Source organism: Scyliorhinus torazame, chromosome 6 (genome assembly GCF_047496885.1).
Source record: "Scyliorhinus torazame isolate Kashiwa2021f chromosome 6, sScyTor2.1, whole genome shotgun sequence".
Lineage (NCBI taxonomy): Eukaryota > Metazoa > Chordata > Chondrichthyes > Carcharhiniformes > Scyliorhinidae > Scyliorhinus > Scyliorhinus torazame.
The window spans coordinates 234764650-234781138 of NC_092712.1; the positions used below are offsets into that span (position 1 = coordinate 234764650).

The 16489-nt window shown below is 44.2% G+C and overlaps 1 long non-coding RNA gene across 1 annotated transcript in view; it reads left to right on the forward strand.

Annotated features, from left to right (window-relative positions):
* The first annotated feature begins 6091 nt into the window (after positions 1–6091).
* LOC140425786 (uncharacterized) overlaps positions 6092–16489 on the forward strand; it is a 52651-nt gene continuing 42253 nt past the window's right edge. Inside the window, exons 1-2 of the long non-coding RNA XR_011948005.1 lie at positions 6092–6219; positions 7149–7419. This is a non-coding gene — a long non-coding RNA (uncharacterized lncRNA). The remainder of the gene's footprint in view (positions 6220–7148; positions 7420–16489) is intronic.

The window sequence follows — 16489 nt, forward strand, 5'->3', positions numbered from 1 at the left end:
AAACACCCCTGGCAATTCCCACAGAGGTCAGAAATTCAGGATCCTGTGGGTTCCGGGCCAATATTTGTTGAATTTTTCACTCTTCTCCAGAATGAAGTGACAGTTAGGGAGAAATGTAAACAGCAGAATATTAGCCACAGAGTATTAGCTGCAGAAAGCAGGAATGATTTTGAAACTGAAAGCGTCAGTGTTTGAAAAATGAGCTGGTGTACTGTCAGGTAGATGTACCTTTAAGAAATGGGTGTTTATCAAATAGCTGCAGTGATGTCAGTGTGTGGGTGGAGCTGGGCTGTCTGTCTTTCATCTTCGTTTTGAGCTGGCAGCTGCAGCGTGTTTTTGGTTTTATTTTCAGAGTTGGAGAGCTGTATTCAAAGCAAGCAGATATGTAAAATGATCTTTCTCTCTACAAGCTAAAGAATATCTTCAGCTCATTGATGATTTCATAGTAATACCTGTTTCTGTAGAGAATTTAAACCTGCTGTCTTTGGAAAAAAATGGTTTAACTTATGGATGTTGCCAGGAAAGGTATCAAGGGTTACCTATAGAGTATTACATCTGTGGGGTTACGTGTATTGGTATTTGTTAAGATGTTTACTGTGTGTTTATAAACTGTTAACTGGGTTCATAGAATAAACATTGTTTTGTTTTTAAAATACCTTTTAGATCTCTGTTGCATCACACCTGTAAAGTGGGCCCTTGTGCTCCCCATAACCAAAATCTATTAAAAGTTGTGGGTCAGGTGAACTCCATGGTATACTTTGGGGTTCTCTATACCCTGGCTCATAATATATTGGGGGCTCGTGGGATAAAAGTCTATCTTTCGTGATTGGGTTGGCTTAGTGAACTTAAAGACAGTGTTTGCTTTTCAAGTGTGGTACATCAGTTTAAGTAGGGAGTGTGTTGTGGACAATGGCTCTTTCAGAGGTTCAAATGTTTTTGGGGGTGGAGAAGGTCACACGCAGTACCTTACGAACAGAGACAAAAAAGACTTTTAGATTTGGTAAAAACATTGCAGTTAGCGTTACCTGACAGCACACGAAAAGAGATACTTATGGCGGTAGCTGAGCATTTAAAATTGCCTGAGATACAGTCTGACTGATTAGAAATGGAAAAACATCAGTTACGGATGAAACAACTGGAACATGAAAAAGAATTAAAGCAGCTTGAATAAGAAATGAGGGAAAAAAAGAGTAGCCTGAGCAGAACAAAAAGAAAAAGAGAGAGAGGAAAGGGAAAAACAGAGAGAGGAAAAAGTGAGAGAGGAAAAATAAAAAGAGAGAGCGGGAAGGGAAAAAGAGAAAGAGTTTGAACTTCAGAAAATGGCCATGAAACATGACAGTCAGTTAAAATTGGCGGAGACAAAGGGAAATGTACAGTTTGAGGATAGTGATGAGGATAAAGAGAAAGAGCGTCATAGTTGAAGGCTTGCTGGGGATCTATTTAAATATGTCCAAACATTGCCAAGGTTTGATGAGAATCAGGTAGAAGCCTTTTTCACTTCATTTGAGAAGGTGGCTAAACAAATGAAATGGCCACAGGACATGTGGGTATTACTGATTCAAACAAAGCTGGTAGGTAAGGCTAGTGAAGTGTTTGCATCACTATCCGTGGAGATATTTGGGACGTATGAGGAGGTGATAAAATCCATCTTAGGTGCATATGAACTAGTGCCTGAAGCCTACAGACAAAGGTTTAGAAATTTAAGGAAAGAACCTGGTCAAACATACATGGAGTTTGAAAGGATCAAAGAGAGTAATTTTGATAGGTGGATAAGCCCTTTGAAAATAGATCAAACGTATGAAGCTCTCAGAGAAATTATACTTTTTGAGGAGTTTAAAAATTCAATTCCTGATGTAGTGAGAACTCATGTGGAAGAGCAGAGGGTTAAAACTGCGAGGTTAGCAGCAGGAATGGCAGATGATTATGAATTAGTTCATAAATCAAAGCTGGTTTCCGACATCAGTTTCAACCTGTGAGGGATAGAAACTGGAGAAACGAGAAATACCAAGTAGTAGAGGTCAAGGAGGTCTGATGGGAGATAATAAGGAGCGTGTATCTCAGATTAAAATAGAAATAGAGGGTGGAAGAGAAATTAATAGTTTCAAATGTTTTCACTGTAATAAACTAGGCCATGTAAAGTCACAGTGTTGGTGGTTGAAGAAAAGCACTGGGAAGGCTGATGTGGTAAAACAGGATAAGACAGTGAGGTTTGTTAAAGTGGTAAAGGAAAGCCCAAGAGAAGAGAAGCATGTGCAAAAGATTGTACAGCCTGATCAAGAGGTGATTGCTAAGAAGGTGCCAGATCTCTTTAAAGAATTTACTTGTGTGGGTAAACTTTACTCATGTGTACCAGAAGAAGTACGTAAAGAAGTCACAATTTTAAGAGATACGGGAGCTAGTCAATCCTTGATGTTCAGAGATGAGGAGTTATGTAGTTTGGGAGGAATATCGCCAGAAAAGGTAGTTATATGTAGAATTCAGGGCGAGAAGAGTCATGTTCCATTATATAAGGTAAGGTTGGAAAGTCCAATGAAGAGTGGTGAAGTGGTAGTAGGAGTAATAGAGAAACTATCTTGTCCAGGAATACATTATCTTGGGTAATGATACAGCTGGATCGCAGGTGGGAGTGATGCCTACTGTGGTTGAAAAGCCACTGGAAAATCAGACAACTGAAGTGTTGAAGGACGAATATCCTGGGATTTTTCCGGATTGTGTAGTAACAAGGTCGCAAAGTCACAGGTTAAGACAAGAGGAGAAATCAAAGAGTGAAGATGAAGTTGAAGTGCACTTATCAGAAACGATTTTTGATCAGATGGTTGAAAAAGAACAAGAACAGGTGGAGGATGAGGCGGATATTTTTAGTTCAGGAACATTGGCTGAGTTACAACAGAAAGATATACAAATAATAATAATAATAACACTTATTGTCACAAGTAGGCTTCAATGAAGTTACTGTGAAGAGCCGTATTCCGGCACCATATTCCGGCGCATGTTTGGGGAGGCCGCGAATTGAACCCGCGCTGTTGGCATTGTTCTGCATTACAAGCCAGCTATTTAGCCCACTGTGCTAAACCAGCCCCAGAAATAAAACGGATGTATCAGAAAGTATACACAGAGGAATGTTTACCAGAATGTTATTACTGTAAAATAGATGTCTTGATGAAAAAATGGAGACCTTTACATATGCAGGTGGATGAGAAGTAGGCAGAAGTTCATCAAGTGGTATTGCCGGTAGGGTATAGAAAGGAGGTGTTGCGAGTTGCACATGAGGTACCAATGGGAGGTCATTTGGGAGCAATGAAAACTCAAGCTAAAATACAAAAACATTTTTACTGGCCTGGACTACATAAAGATGTACTTAAATTTTGTCAATCATGTCACACACATCAAGTGATAGGGAAATCTCAATCAGTGATAAAAGCAGCGCCCTTAATAGCCATTCCAGCATTTGAGGAACCTTTTACAAGGGTCTTAATTGATTGCGTTGGATCGCTTCCTAAAACGAGTCATCCAAATTCAGTCCTTTTGAACTAATTTTTGGTCATGAGGTAAGAGGACCACTTAAATTGATTGAGGAAAAATAGGTGAGTGAGCAGTCAGAGCTTACATTATTGGATTATGTGTTAAATTTAGGTAACTATTAAATAGAGCTGGGGAATTGGCCAGGCAACATTTAAAAGTTGCATAAAATGTGATAAAACGGGTAGCGGACAAGAACACAAAAGTTTGTAGTTTTGCTAGTGGAGATCAAGTTTTAGTATTGTTACCAGTGGTAGGTGAATGTTTAAAAGCAAGGTTTCATGGACCTTATGAGATTGAAAGGAAATTAAGTGAGGTGAATTATGTGGTAAGAATTGCCAGATAGAAGGAAAACTCACCGAGTGTGTCATGTGAATATGCTAAAAAGGTACTTTGAAATGGAAGGAGAGCAAAGGAGGAGGTTTTAATGATTCTAACTTAAAGTGAAGAACCAAATCCAGATGACTTTGAATTTGACATCCCTCAAATTAAATTGGAAAACGAGAATGTTCTTAAAAATTGGGATAAATTGTTGAGTTACCTTCCAGAGGAAAAACAAACTGACCTGAAAGAGTTAATGATATCACATGGGCAAGTTTGTGGAGATAAGTTGGGAAGCACTAAAATGGCTATAGATGATGGAGATGTAGGAAATGCTGTTCCAATTAATCAACATCCATGTAGACTGAACTCTTTAAAATTGGCACAGGTTAACAAAGAAATTGAAAGTATGCTTAAAAATGGCTTTATTGAAGTGGGTTGCAGCCAATGGAGCTCACCCATAGTGATGGTACCAAAACTGGACGGTACTCAACAGTTGTGTGTGGACTATAGAAACGGACTCTTATCCTATCCCACGTTTGGAGGATTGCATTGAGAAGGTAGGACAATCAGCTTTTATTTCCAAACTGGATTTACTTAAAGGTTACTGGCAGGTACCTTTATCCGAAAGGGTGAAGGAGATTTCAGCTTCTGTGACTCCAGATGGTATATACCAATTCAAAGTTATGCCATTTGGCATGAAAAACGCCCCAGCGACATTTCAACGGTTAACTAACAAAGTTGTTTCAGTATTACTCAATTGTGCGGTATACATCGACGATCTGGTAATTGTTAGTCAGACATGGAAAGAACATTTAAAGCATCTGATGGAGTTATTTGATCGACAGGGTCGAATGGTCCCACGGTATGTGAAAACAAAAGTTATTGGGGAGTTTCCAATACCCTCGACACAAAGGGAAATAATGCGATTTCTGGGCAGGAGTGGATTTTACCGAATATTTGTGCCAATTTCTAGGAGCGTGGTTGCTCCACTGACGGACATGCTGAAGAACGTAGCAAATTTAAGTGGACAGTGGAATGTCAACATGCATTTGACTGCCTGAAGGCTGTGTTAACCAATGTTCCTGTGTTGGAGAATTACAAGGGGCTCTGTGATCAGATTGACCTAAAGTATCTGACTTTAAAGAGAAATGCTGAGATGCAGAGAAATGGATGGATCGTGCAGAGACCATCTTGTCCAAAGAGACTTTCAATCAAGAGGGATTCCAGTTGGAAGAGGAAGGACAGAAATGGACTATGTTATTATAAATGTTTGCGTGTTTTGTTTTGTTAAAAATAAATCTAAACATATCTTACTGTCAGCATTTCTTAAAGGAACATGAAATGGTGAAAAATGAAACTATCTTGAAGTTGATGGGGTTTTTTTTCTTGGGGGGGGGGGAGATGTCAGGTGGATGTACCTTTAAGAAATGGGTGTTTATCAAATAGCTGCAGTGACGTCAGTGTGTGGGTGGAGCTGGGCTGTCTGTCTTTCACTTTTGTTTTGAGCTGGTAGCTGCAGCGTGTTTTTGGTTTCATTTTCAGAGTTGGAGAGCTGTATTCAATGCAAGCAGATATGTAAAATGATCTTTCCCTCTACAAGCTAAAGAATGTCTTCAGCTCATTGATGATTTCACAGTAATACCTGTTTCTGTAGAGATTTCAAACCTGCTGCCTTTGTAAAAAGAAAGGGTTTAACTTATGGATGTTGCCAGGAAAGGTATCAAGGGTTACCTATAGAGTATTGCATCTGTAGGGTTACATGTGTTGGTATTTGATAAGATGTTTACTGTGTGTTTATAAACCGCTAACTGGGCTCATAGAATAAACATTGTTTTGTTTTAAAAATACTTTTTAGATCTTTGTTGCATCACACCTGTAAAGTGGGCCCTTGTGCTCCCCATAACCAAAATCTATTAAAAGTTGTGGGTCAGGTGAACTCCATGATATACTTTGGGGTTCTCTAAACTCTGGCCCATAATAGTACATAGAGTGTGTTAGTTTGATTTCTCTCTGGTTAATGTTTTGTATGCAGGATGCTTAAGCAAGGAGAAAGGAATCGAACCCACATGACCATGTGAGATGAATTTCCTTGAGTAGGACAGACAGTGATAAAAGGCTCCCACCTGCATCTGGTAGTGGTAGACTGCGCAGTATTCGAGTATGTCCAAGCTTCAAGTGACTTCATCATCTTCACCGGATCCTGTCATGACTGATGAATTTGATGCTGGATCAACGTGGACATCCACAAAACTTCATGTTGTTGTTGCTGGTGCTTGGAGGAACGTCTGCAGCAATACTGTCTCTGGTCACCCACTGGACTCACGGGATGGTGTGAGTTCTTGCCTCTACTTGGGCTATTTGTTGTAGTGTGCAAAGGTTTGTAAGTAAATATGATATTTCATATCATTTCTATTGACCACCATGACGATATTTGCTCCGGCAGTTCCCCATTGAGGATCTTCTTGGGGACACTGTAGTTATTACCTGCCCATCTTGGCAGCACAATAGCACAGTGGTTAGCACAGTTGCTTCACAGCTCCAGGGTCCCGGCTTCAATTAACGGCTTGAGTCACTGTCTGTGTGGAGGCTGCACATCCCATGTGTGCGTGGATTTCTTCCGGGTGCTCCGGGCTCCTCCCACAGTCCAAAGATGTGCAGGATAGGTGTATTGGCCGTGTTAAATTGCCCTTAGTGTCTAAAAACATCAGGTGGGGTTACTGGGTTATGGGGATAGGGTGGCAGCATGGGTTTAAGTAGGGTGCTCTTTCCAAGGGCCAGTGCAGACTCGATGGGCCAAATGGCCTCCTTCGGCATTGTAAATTCTATCCAAGGTGAATTTTCTGGAGAGAAGGACTTCATTGTTTGCGATTTTGTGCCGCTATCGAATTCTCATGATGGACTTTGGGTGTCTTTGATGGAAGGATTGCAGAACTTTAATGTGGTGCTTATAGCAGACCACGGATTCTGCGCCATATACCTGGTTGGTTTGTCTGGTTTCATCACTTTTTATTGATTTTTTAATGGTTTGATACAACTGAGTGGTGTGCTCGGCCATTTCAGAGAACATTATGAGTCAACCACTTTGCTCTTGGTCAGGCATCACATGTCGGCCAGACCAGGTAAGGACGGCAGATTTCCTTCCCTAAAGGTGGTGGGATTCGAACCCAGGATCCCAAGCATTACCGTAGGTCTCTGGATTACTAGTCCAGTGGTAAGACCACTGCACCACCATCTGCCAGCACACAGCAAACTCCCACAAAAAACAACGTGATACTGACCAGGTCATTTTTTTTTTGCAATGTTAGGAAAAATGTATGGATGCGACAGTGGTCTTGTCTGCCAGCTGGAGGGCCGATGAGGGACCCGCATTGCCTCCTTCGGGGAAGGCCTGCTGAATCATGCAGCAGTTGAAAGATCACCTGCAGGCCTTCTTTAGGGTCATATCATCAGGGGCCTGGAAGTCCACCCCAGATCAGAAGCCAGCAGCTCTTTTGCTCAGCAACACCACCATGGAGGCAGTGACTGGTGTTGGAAAAACATCCACTGGAGGCCAGGGGCATGGAGCAACCCAGTCCAGTAAGTAATGGCAGGAGGGGGTGTAATTAGTTTGTTTTTGTGGTAGAACGTTGTGTCGGGATCGTTGGACTCAAGAGCAGGGGATGGCTCCCAGTACAGGTCCCTGGATCAGGCCATGAATGTCTTTGAATGAAGGACACCTGTTCTCCCCCCCCCCCCCCCTTACAGCTTCCCAGGAGACCACAAGCAACTTACACAGGTTTGATCATTGTGCTCTCACGTGGTGACAGACCCACCCATTGCTGAGCTAAACAAGTGGCAGCCAACCATGAAGGGTACTCTATCCATAGACCAAGCTGGATTCGATAAGGAGTGCAGCACAGAAGACCAGGTACTTGCCCTCACCACCCACATCGAAAATGGCTTTCAAAGGCACCTGAAAACGGGAGGCATCAAACTCAATCTAACTGCAGCCGATGACACTGTGTGGCACAAAGATCTACTGGTCAAGCTTTCTAGGGTTCTGCCACCATGGGTTGTTGATACATCACTTCTCTTCTTCAAAGCAGACTACTCTGAGTCCAAATGGGGCTCAAAGCCAGCACATGGAAGAAGCAGTAAAATGGCCTACCTCAAGGATCAGTTCTTACTCTGTTCAACCTGTCCATAAATGAAACGCCAGCCACATGCAGCTGCAAGTTCATCGATACACATGGCATCTGCTGTGCATACCAAGAAAGAGATTTCAAGGACATTACCAATGCTCTTAATGATGACCTGAGTAAACTCTCTGACTACTGTCAAAACTGATGTCTCAAACCAAGTGCAGCCAAAACCGTATCATGTATCCACTACCTTGACAATGCAAGAAGTCACCAAGAACTTGACCTCTACCTGAACGGCAGCCATATCAAACACCAGCCTACACTTACCTATCTTGGTGTCGCTTTGGACTGCACACAACCCCAGAAAATCTCAGCTAAACTGAAGACTCACAGCAATCTCAACAGCAAACTAGCTGGAACCTGTTGGGGAGCCAACACGAGAACTTGTGAGAACCTCCTCTTTGACTCTCGGCTACTCAGTAGCTGAGTACTGCGCTTCTGTCTGGAAGAACTCTGTGCACTGCAAACTGGCAGTTGTCCAGCTGAATGAGACCATGAGGAACATCTCAGGAGTAATCCGGTCAACAAACACAAATTGGCTACCTGTCTCAGCAACATTGGGCCACCACAAATCCATTGTGAAGCTAGCCCAGCACGATTGCCAGAAAGGGTGCACAAAAATCCAAATCTGCCACTGGTAGAAGACACCACCCACCCTCCCAGAAATGCCAAATCTCAAGACGTCCAATCTGCCCGATATTGGCAGTTCTGCTGCAGTACTGTGGAAGGACCTGTGGCACAATACTAACAAAACAGCCCAGAATCAGCACTTGGTTGATAATCCCACATTGGAAATCCAAGACTTCGACACCCTGCATGGCAAATGGGTCAAACTGAACAGGTTTTGCACTGGCGATTGGACCCTACCACAACAACCTCTTCCGTTGGGGACACCATGACTCACCCCTGTGCAACCGTGGTGAAGTGTAAACCATGATGCTTATAATCGACAAGTGTCCCCGACCTGTGCTTCAGGGACATTCCAACTGCCCTTCACCAGGCAGATGAGGAGGCTGTCAACTGGCTGAAATATTTCACATTTGATATCGAACAGTTTCAGCAGTGGAAATGATAATAGGAGGAGTAGTACTAGTGGCAGTCGGATGAAGGATTATAGGAGAAGTAGTACTAGTGGCAGTCGGATGAAGGATTACAGGAGGAATAGTACTAGTGGCAGTCGGATGAAGGATTATAGGAGGAGTAGTACTAGTGGCAGTCGAATGAAGGATAATAGGAGGAGTAGTACTAGTGGCAGTCGGATGAAGGATAATAGGAGGAGTAGTACGAGTGGCAGTCGGATGAAGGATTATAGGAGGAGTAGTACTAGTAGCAGTCGGATGAAGGATAATAGGAGGAGTGGTACTAGTGGCAGTTGGATGAAGGATTATAGGAGGAGTAGTACTAGTGGCAGTCGGATGAAGGATTATAGGAGGAGTAGTACTAGTGGCAGTCGGATGAAGGATAATAGGAGGAGTAGTACTGGTGGCAGTCGGGTGACGGATTATAGGAGGAGTAGTACTAGTGGCAGTCGGATGAAGGATTACAGGAGGAGTAGTACTAGTGGCAGTTGGATGAAGGATAATAGGAGGAGTAGTACTAGTGGCAGTCGGATGAAGGATAATAGGAGGAGTAGTACTAGTGGCAGTCGGATGAAGGATTATAGGAATAGTTGTACTAGTGGCAGTCGGATGAAGGATTATAGGAGAAGTAGTACTAGTGGCAGTCGGATGAAGGATTATAGGAGGAGTAGTACTAGTGGCAGCCGGATGAAGGATAATAGGAGGAGTACTACTAGTGGCAGTCGGATGAAGGATTATAGGAGGAGTAGTACTAGTGGCAGTCGGATGAAGGATTATAGAATGAGTAGTACTAGTGGCAGTCGGATGAAGGATAATAGGAGGAGTAGTACTAGTGGCAGTCGGGTGACGGATTATAGGAGGAGGAGTAGTACTAGTGGTAGTCGGATGAAGGATTACAGGAGGAGTAGTACTAGTGGCAGTCGGATGAAGGATTACAGGAGGAATAGTACTAGTGGCAGCCGGATGACGGATTATAGGAGGAGCAGTACTAGTGGCAGTCGGATGAAGGATAATAGGAGGAGTAGTACTAGTGGCAGTCGGATGAAGGATTATAGGAGGAGTAGTACTAGTGGCAGTCGGATGAAGGATAATAGGAGGAGTAGTACTAGTGGCAGTCGGATGAAGGATTATAGGAGGAGTAGTACTAGTGGCAGTCGGATGAAGGATTATAGGAGAAGTAGTACTAGTGGCAGTCGGATGAAGGATTATAGGAGGAGTAGTACTAGTGGCAGCCGGATGAAGGATAATAGGAGGAGTAGTACTAGTGGCAGTCGGATGAAGGATTATAGAAGGAGTAGTACTAGTGGCAGTCGGATGAAGGATTATAGAATGAGTAGTACTAGTGGCAGTCGGATGAAGGATAATAGGAGGAGTAGTACTAGTGGCAGTCGGGTGATGGATTATAGGAGGAGTAGTACTAGTGGTAGTCGGATGAAGGATTACAGGAGGAGTAGTACTAGTGGCAGTCGGATGAAGGATAATAGGAGGAGTAGTATTGGTGGCAGTCGGATGAAGGATAATAGGAGGAGTAGTACTAGTGGCAGTCGGATGAAGGATTACAGGAGGAATAGTACTAGTGGCAGCGGATGACGGATTATAGGAGGAGTAGTACTAGTGGCAGTCGGATGAAGGATAATAGGAGGAGTAGTACTAGTGGCAGTCGGATGAAGGATTATAGGAGGAGTAGTACTAGTGGAAGTCGGATGAAGGATAATAGGAGGAGTAGTACTAGTGGCAGTCGGATGAAGGATAATAGGAGGAGTAGTACTAGTGGCAGTTGGATGAAGGATAATCGGAGGAGTAGTACTAGTGGCAGTCGGATGAAGGATTATAGAAGGAGTAGTACTAGTGGCAGTCGGATGAAGCATAATAGGAGGAGTAGTACTAGTGGCAGTCGGATGAAGGATAATAGGAGGAGTAGTACTAGTGGCAGTCGAATGAAGGATTATAGGAGGAGTAGTACTAGTGGCAGTCGGATGAAGGATTATAGGAGGAGTAGTACTAGTGGCAATCGGATGAAGGATAATAGGAGGAGTAGTACTAGTGGCAGTCGGATGAAGGATAATAGGAGGAGTAGTACTAGTGGCAGTCGGATGAAGGATTATAGGAGGAGTAGTACTAGTGGCAGTCGGATGAAGGATTATAGGAGGAGTAGTACTAGTGGCAGTCGGATGAAGGATAATGGGAGGACTAGTACTAGTGGCAGCCGGATGAAGGATAATAGGAGGAGTAGTACTAGTGGCAGTCGGATGACGGATTATAGGAGGAGTAGTACTGGTGGCAGTCGGATGATGGATAATAGGAGGAGTAGTACTAGTGGCAGTCGGATGAAGGATAATAGGAGGAGTAGTACTAGTGGCAGTCGGATGACGGATTATAGGAGGAGTAGTACAAGTGGCAGTCGGATGAAGGATAATAGGAGGAGTAGTACTAGTGGCAGTCGGATGAAGGATTACAGGAGGAGTAGTACTAGTGGCAGTGGGATGACGGATTATAGGAGGAGTAGTACTAGTGGCAGTCGGATGAAGGATAATAGGAGGAGTAGTACTAGTGGCAGTCGGATGAAGGATTATAGGAGGAGCAGTACTAGTGGCAGTCGGATGAAGGATAATAGGAGGAGTAGTACTAGTGGCAGTCGGATGAAGGATTATAGGAGAAGTAGTACTAGTGGCAGTCGGATGAAGGATTACAGGAGGAATAGTACTAGTGGCAGTCGGATGAAGGATTATAGGAGGAGTAGTACTAGTGGCAGTCGAATGAAGGATAATAGGAGGAGTAGTACTAGTGGCAGTCGGATGAAGGATAATAGGAGGAGTAGTACGAGTGGCAGTCGGATGAAGGATTATAGGAGGAGTAGTACTAGTAGCAGTCGGATGAAGGATAATAGGAGGAGTGGTACTAGTGGCAGTCGGATGAAGGATTATAGGAGGAGTAGTACTAGTGGCAGTCGGATGAAGGATTATAGGAGGAGTAGTACTAGTGGCAGTCGGATGAAGGATAATAGGAGGAGTAGTACTGGTGGCAGTCGGGTGACGGATTATAGGAGGAGTAGTACTAGTGGCAGTCGGATGAAGGATTACAGGAGGAGTAGTACTAGTGGCAGTTGGATGAAGGATAATAGGAGGAGTAGTACTAGTGGCAGTCGGATGAAGGATAATAGGAGGAGTAGTATTGGTGGCAGTCGGATGAAGGATAATAGGAGGAGTAGTACTAGTGGCAGTCGGATGAAGGATAATAGGAGGAGTAGTACTAGTGGCAGTCGGATGAAGGATTACAGGAGGAATAGTACTAGTGGCAGCCGGATGACGGATTATAGGAGGAGCAGTACTAGTGGCAGTCGGATGAAGGATAATAGGAGGAGTAGTACTAGTGGCAGTCGGATGAAGGATTATAGGAGGAGTAGTACTTGTGGCAGTCGGATGAAGGATAATAGGAGGAGTAGTACTAGTGGCAGTCGGATGAAGGATTATAGGAGGAGTAGTACTAGTGGCAGTCGGATGAAGGATTATAGGAGAAGTAGTACTAGTGGCAGTCGGATGAAGGATTATAGGAGGAGTAGTACTAGTGGCAGCCGGATGAAGGATAATAGGAGGAGTAGTACTAGTGGCAGTCGGATGAAGGATTATAGGAGGAGTAGTACTAGTGGCAGTCGGATGAAGGATTATAGAAGGAGTAGTACTAGTGGCAGTCGGATGAAGGATAATAGGAGGAGTAGTACTAGTGGCAGTCGGGTGACGGATTATAGGAGGAGTAGTACTAGTGGTAGTCGGATGAAGGATTACAGGAGGAGTAGTACTAGTGGCAGTCGGATGAAGGATAATAGGAGGAGTAGTATTGGTGGCAGTCGGATGAAGGATAATAGGAGGAGTAGTACTAGTGGCAGTCGGATGAAGGATTACAGGAGGAATAGTACTAGTGGCAGCCGGATGACGGATTATAGGAGGAGTAGTACTAGTGGCAGTCGGATGAAGGATAATAGGAGGAGTAGTACTAGTGGCAGTCGGATGAAGGATTATAGGAGGAGTAGTACTAGTGGCAGTCGGATGAAGGATAATAGGAGGAGTAGTACTAGTGGCAGTCGGATAAAGGATAATAGGAGGAGTAGTACTAGTGGCAGTTGGATGAAGGATAATCGGAGGAGTAGTACTAGTGGCAGTCGGATGAAGGATTATAGAAGGAGTAGTACTAGTGGCAGTCGGATGAAGCATAATAGGAGGAGTAGTACTAGTGGCAGTCGGATGAAGGATAATAGGAGGAGTAGTACTAGTGGCAGTCGAATGAAGGATTATAGGAGGAGTAGTACTAGTGGCAGTCGGATGAAGGATTATAGGAGGAGTAGTACTAGTGGCAATCGGATGAAGGATTATAGGAGGAGTAGTACTAGTGGCAGTCGGATGAAGGATTATAGGAGGAGTAGTACTAGTGGCAGTCGGATGAAGGATAATAGGAGGACTAGTACTAGTGGCAGCCGGATGAAGGATAATAGGAGGAGTAGTACTAGTGGCAGTCGGATGACGGATTATAGGAGGAGTAGTACTGGTGGCAGTCGGATGATGGATAATAGGAGGAGTAGTACTAGTGGCAGTCGGATGAAGGATAATAGGAGGAGTAGTACTAGTGGCAGTCGGATGAAGGATTATAGGAGAAGTAGTACTAGTGGCAGTCGGATGAAGGATTACAGGAGGAATAGTACTAGTGGCAGTCGGATGAAGGATTATAGGAGGAGTAGTACTAGTGGCAGTCGAATGAAGGATAATAGGAGGAGTAGTACTAGTGGCAGTCGGATGAAGGATAATAGGAGGAGTAGTACGAGTGGCAGTCGGATGAAGGATTATAGGAGGAGTAGTACTAGTAGCAGTCGGATGAAGGATAATAGGAGGAGTGGTACTAGTGGCAGTTGGATGAAGGATTATAGGAGGAGTAGTACTAGTGGCAGTCGGATGAAGGATTATAGGAGGAGTAGTACTAGTGGCAGTCGGATGAAGGATAATAGGAGGAGTAGTACTGGTGGCAGTCGGGTGACGGATTATAGGAGGAGAAGTACTAGTGGCAGTCGGATGAAGGATTACAGGAGGAGTAGTACTAGTGGCAGTTGGATGAAGGATAATAGGAGGAGTAGTACTAGTGGCAGTCGGATGAAGGATAATAGGAGGAGTAGTATTGGTGGCAGTCGGATGAAGGATAATAGGAGGAGTAGTACTAGTGGCAGTCGGATGAAGGATAATAGGAGGAGTAGTACTAGTGGCAGTCGGATGAAGGATTACAGGAGGAATAGTGCTAGTGGCAGCCGGATGACGGATTATAGGAGGAGCAGTACTAGTGGCAGTCGGATGAAGGATAATAGGAGGAGTCGTACTAGTGGCAGTCGGATGAAGGATTATAGGAGGAGTAGTACTAGTGGCAGTCGGATGAAGGATTATAGAAGGAGTAGTACTAGTGGCAGTCGGATGAAGGATAATAGGAGGAGTAGTACTAGTGGCAGTCGGGTGACGGATTATAGGAGGAGTAGTACTAGTGGTAGTCGGATGAAGGATTACAGGAGGAGTAGTACTAGTGGCAGTCGGATGAAGGATAATAGGAGGAGTAGTATTGGTTGCAGTCGGATGAAGGATAATAGGAGGAGTAGTACTAGTGGCAGTCGGATGAAGGATTACAGGAGGAATAGTACTAGTGGCAGCCGGATGACGGATTATAGGAGGAGTAGTACTAATGGCAGTCGGATGAAGGATAATAGGAGGAGTAGTACTAGTGGCAGTCGGATGAAGGATTATAGGAGGAGTAGTACTAGTGGAAGTCGGATGAAGGATAATAGGAGGAGTAGTACTAGTGGCAGTCGGATGAAGGATAATAGGAGGAGTAGTACTAGTGGCAGTTGGATGAAGGATAATCGGAGGAGTAGTACTAGTGGCAGTCGGATGAAGGATTATAGAAGGAGTAGTACTAGTGGCAGTCGGATGAAGCATAATAGGAGGAGTAGTACTAGTGGCAGTCGGATGAAGGATAATAGGAGGAGTAGTACTAGTAGCAGTCGAATGAAGGATTATAGGAGGAGTAGTACTAGTGGCAGTCGGATGAAGGATTATAGGAGGAGTAGTACTAGTGGCAATCGGATGAAGGATAATAGGAGGAGTAGTACTAGTGGCAGTCGGATGAAGGATAATAGGAGGAGTAGTACTAGTGGCAGTCGGATGAAGGATTATAGGAGGAGTAGTACTAGTGGCAGTCGGATGAAGGATTATAGGAGGAGTAGTACTAGTGGCAGTCGGATGAAGGATAATAGGAGGACTAGTACTAGTGGCAGCCGGATGAAGGATAATAGGAGGAGTAGTACTAGTGGCAGTCGGATGACGGATTATCGGAGGAGTAGTACTGGTGGCAGTCGGATGATGGATAATAGGAGGAGTAGTACTAGTGGCAGTCGGATGAAGGTTAATAGGAGGAGTAGTACTAGTGGCAGTCGGATGACGGATTATAGGAGGAGTAGTACAAGTGGCAGTCGGATGAAGGATGATAGGAGGAGTAGTACTAGTGGCAGTCGGATGAAGGATTACAGGAGGAGTAGTACTAGTGGCAGCCGGATGACGGATTATAGGAGGAGTAGTACTAGTGGCAGTCGGATGAAGGATAATAGGAGGAGTAGTACTAGTGGCAGTCGGATGAAGGATTATAGGAGGAGCAGTACTAGTGGCAGTCGGATGAAGGATAATAGGAGGAGTAGTACTAGTGGCAGTCGCATGAAGGATTATAGGAGAAGTAGTACTAGTGGCAGTCGGATGAAGGATTATAGGAGGAGTAGTACTAGTGGCAGTCGGATGAAGGATAATAGGAGGACTAGTACTAGTGGCAGCCGGATGAAGGATAATAGGAGGAGTAGTACTAGTGGCTGTCGGATGACGGATTATAGGAGGAATAGTACTAGTGGCAGTCGGATGAAGGATTATAGGAGGAGCAGTACTAGTGGCAGTCGGATGAAGGATAATAGGAGGAGTAGTACTCGTGGCAGTCGGATGAAGGATTATAGGAGGAGTAGTACTAGTGGCAATCGGATGAAGGATAATAGGAGGAGTAGTACTAGTGGCAGTCGGATGAAGGATAATAGGAGGAGTAGTACTAGTGGCAGTCGGATGAAGGATTATAGGAGGAGTAGTACTAGTGGCAGTCGGATGAAGGATTATAGGAGGAGTAGTACTAGTGGCAGTCGGATGAAGGATAATAGGAGGACTAGTACTAGTGGCAGTCGGATGAAAGATTATAGGAGGAGTAGTACTAGTGGCAGTCGGATGAAGGATAATAGGAGGAGTAGTACTAGTGGCAGTCGGATGAAGGATTATAGGAGGAGCAGTACTAGTGGCAGTCGGATGAAGGATAATAGGAGGAGTAGTACTA